Source organism: Malania oleifera, chromosome 11 (genome assembly GCF_029873635.1).
Source record: "Malania oleifera isolate guangnan ecotype guangnan chromosome 11, ASM2987363v1, whole genome shotgun sequence".
Taxonomy (NCBI): Eukaryota; Viridiplantae; Streptophyta; class Magnoliopsida; order Santalales; family Ximeniaceae; genus Malania; species Malania oleifera.
In genome coordinates, this window is record NC_080427.1 from 73075554 (window position 1) to 73080000 (window position 4447).

The following is a 4447-nucleotide window of genomic DNA, read 5'->3' on the forward strand; positions in this document are numbered from 1 at the left end:
GAGCGTATAAAAGCCGCGCAGGCTAGTGATGCAGAGTTGGCAGAGGTTATGAGAAAGGTATAGCAGGGGCTAGCTATAGAATTTAACATCTCTGAGGGAGGTGTACTGAGGTTTGGGATCAGGTTATGTGTTCCGAACGATGATGAGATTAGAAAGACGATTCTGGAGGAAGCGCATCATTCCTTATTTACGGTACATCTTGGTAGTACAAAAATGTATTAGGACTTGCACGAGACCTTCTGGTAGTCTGGTATGAAGAGGAAGATTGCTCAGTGCGTGGAGCAGTGTCTAACATGTCAATAGGTGAAAGCTGAACATTAGAGGCCGGTAGAGCCGTTGCAGCCTTTGCCCATTCCGGTATGGAAATGGGAGCATATTTCAATGGATTTTAGGGCTGGGTTGTCGCCAGCACTTTATGGGCAGAATGTTATCTAAGTGATCGTGGATAGATTGACAAAATCTGCTCATTTCATACCGATGAAGGTTAGCTATCCTTTGATTAGGTTAGCAGATATGTATGTGCATGAGGTTGTGAGAATGCACGGGGTACCGATGTCCATTGTGTCAGATCAAGATTTGAGGTTTACGTATCGATTCTGGACGAGCTTACATAAGGCACTGGGGATGAAACTTACTTTCAGTACAACGTTCCATCCCCAGACTGATGGACAGTCGGAGAGGATGATACAGATCTTGGAAGATATGTTGCGAGCTTGTGTGTTAGACTTTAGTGGTAACTAGATACAGTTTATGCCACTAGTGGAGTTCGCTTATAATAACAGCTTCCAGGCTAGTATCAGGATGGCACCGTTTGAGGCTTTGTATGGTCGGAGGTGTCGATCTCCTTTATGTTGGGATGAGGTTGGTGAACGTCAGGTGTTAGGACCTGAACTCGTACAATAGGCATCTGAGAAGGTGGGTTTGATCCAGGAGAGGATTAAATCAGCTCAGAGTTAGCAAAAAAGTTACACAGATGTTTGCCACCATGACTTAGAGTTTGAGGTGGGGGGTAAGGTATTTCTATGTATCGCTCTGATGAAAGGGGTGATGAGATTTGGGAAGAAGGGCAAGCTAAGCCCGAGGTATATTGGACCATTCGAGGTTCTTGAGCGAGTGGGTCTGGTAGCCTACAGGACTGCACTACCCCCAACATTCTCGAGCGTCCACGATGTGTTTCACGTATCCATGTTGAGAAGGTACATGCTGGACCCATCACATGTTATCAGCTATGATGAGATGGAAATTAGGGATACTTTAGCATATAAGAATACACCTATTCAAGTTCTGGACCGTAAAGTTTAGAAGCTTCGTACAAAAGATATACCATTAGTGAAGGTATTGTGGCGGAACCACGAGGTTGAGGAAGCTTCTTGGGAACTAGAAATGGAAATACGCCGAAAGTATCCGCAGTTGTTTTGAGCACGTGTATGTTATCCTACTTTGGGTTGGGATAGGTGGTTAGTCATCGGGAGTGTGTGTATTGTGAACTCTTGAGACGATTGTATATGAACCACGGTATTCCTCCGCCATAAGTGAGGGTATGTATGTGTATGTATATGAGTATGATGGGGCTACATTGTAGTGGTTGTCAGTTTCTTTCTAGAGTTGTGTATATGTGTTTGATTATACGACTGAGTTTGCGAACGAGAGATGGCATATTTCGAGGACGAAATTTTTGTAAGGAGGGGAGGTTGTAAGAACTTGAATCATGATATATGAGTTTAAATAAATATGAGAGGGGCGAATTGGGAATTTAGCAGGATTCATCGACGAAGCTAGAGTTCGTCGATGAAATCCATGTAACTCTCCTTGACGAAGTTAAAAGGTTCGTCGACGAGGAGAAGCCAAGAGATTTCAGAAAATCGAGGATCTCAGGCTCGTCGATAAGGCCATCGCTTCGTCGATGAAGGCAATGGCAGATTCATCGACGAGGACACCATTTCGTCGACAAAGGCGCCCGAGTCAAAGGGCTATAAATAGAGGTTTCATTACTTCCAAGCTAAGAAAACTCAAATATCTCCTCTCTCTCTCTCTCTCTAGAACTCTCCTTACTCTTTATCTCTCTAGATTTCTTCGTTGTTCGTTGCAAGAATCATAGATTTGAAGTTACCACGAGGATCGTGGAAGGATTCTCTACAAGTTCTACGGATTAGATTTCCGGTTCGACCAGTTTCGCGTTTTGATGTAAAATTGAGGTAAGACTCGGTTTTCAATTCTGATCCGGTAGTTTTGTAAGGAATAGTCTTGTGAGTATTTTATGTACTGTTGTTTGTAGGTTTTGGAACTCGGTTCGCTGTTTAGGGGCCTTAGAGTTCGGGAATCTCTCTCGAGGGAAAGGTAAGGAGAATTGTGTTTATATCAATTATTTTTGAAATCAGACTCTGTAGAACTATGGTTCACGGTCCTGTGTGTGTTTTGGCTACTCATTTGGGGGAATCTAATGAGAGAAACTATGAGTTTTTCATGATTACAATTTTGGGAAAAATGGGGTGACGGGTTGTATCCCTGGTTTTGTTGAAAACCAAATGTATATATTGATTTATACTGTGTTATAGGGATGGCCGTGCCTTGACTTGTTTTAAACTGTATGTGTTTTGGAAAACCAAGATTTAGATTACCAAATGGGTGTGGTTTGTTTGGTTACATGAACATGCATGTGTGTGTGTGATTGGTTGAAATGCTAATAGGAACGCGGTTCTGAATTGTTCTAGGTACTGAGAGTGTCCGACTCTATATTCGAGGGCGTATGAAATCGCTGGTCGTAGATTGGCAGAGGTCTAGCTCTATATCCGAGGGCATGAGCCTATTCCGGAAGATCAAGTCGAAGGGTGTGGATCCACCAGTTTAGCGTCGGTATGATGCCATGGGAGTTGGGGACTAGCCATGTGCCCGTGGCGCCGTGTTACGTGGGTTGGCTATGGGCCAACACCGTATGTCGAGGGCCGGCTTTGCGTCGATGGGTGTGACGATACCGAGATTGCTGATCATGTGTGTGTGTGTGTTTGTATGCACTTCTGTGAATTAGTACTGGAACTGCATTTAACTGCGTGTATGTTGCATCATAATAACACTCAAATACCACACACCGATATAACCTATGTTCTTCCTTACTGAGAGGTGTCTCACCCCTATTGTACATACATTTTTACAGGTCCTTCGAGTAACCGGAACTAGCATCTTGGTGTAAGGAGCGTAGTGGCCGGTATACTGCGGTTAGTGCTTGGATAAGTGCTAGGCCTGTATTATGGTGGGTTGCCATTTTGAGATGTATTGGGCACCCATCTGTACATTTTGATAGAACCTTGTTTCTGCTCTTGTATAGACTATGGTATGATACTGCATATATACATAGAATGACCTTTTCCACTGCGTATATTCTGTCATGTTTGGATATGTATAAGGTGTTTGGGAACCCCACGAGGTTGGACCTTCATCATTTGTACTGTATCTTTTGATGTTTTATTGGATACAGGGACATGTTAGATTACATTTTCACCCCTGGGTCCCACTTTCGAGTTCGGGGTGCGACAGTTCCGCCCGGAAAGGAGTGGTATAATGGAATCCTTAGATGATATTGGCCTAAGGCGAGAACATAGGCTGAGTATAAGCTAAACCTCATAAAACATCTCGGTCTCACTCTCTTCCTTATTCTCATTTAATTTCTTATTTATCTTAACTGCGTGGTTGGATTTTAATTCTTGATCATATATACTACATGGATTGAAAATTAAATAAACCAATGTTTAATTTGTTTTTGGGATTATGGAAACCGAAAGGGAGTATGTTGGTTGATGAATATAAATTGTGAAATCCTCAAAGGAGTACGTTGATTGGTTAACACCCAAGACAAATTAACTAAAAGTTTATTTAAAGTTTGAGTTGTGGTTTGTATTGAGGAAAAACAATCCATTCATGTAGGGCTTGAATCAAATTCATATATATATAGGGTGACAAACAAATTCTACTTTGAGATCTTGTAAAAGTTGAAAATTGCAAAAGTAGTACATATCATATCTTGATTGAGATATTGTGGTTGCATGGTTTAATGTTTGTTTTATTGATATTGTTGAGAATTATTGGGCTGTGTTGATATTTAAGTTGTGGTTAATCTAACTAAGCATTAGAAGTTAACACAAACTTGTGTGTTCACTAAATTAACAAAAGATTGCAAATTTCTAATAAGAGTTAAAATAAAATTTTAATAACCCAATTCACCCCCCTCTTGGGACTACACCTTAACTTTTAGGTAATATTTCCATTTGAAATAACAAGTTCACACAAGCTAAACACAAGCCTGAGTAAGTTCAATGACTTCATTAAAAAATGGGAACTAGTTGATTTACCATTAAGTAGAGCATCGTTTACATGGTTAAATTATCAGAAAAACCCTATTTTATCGAGACTCGACAAATTCTTGGTAGCTCAAAATGGTTGGATCTCTATTCAA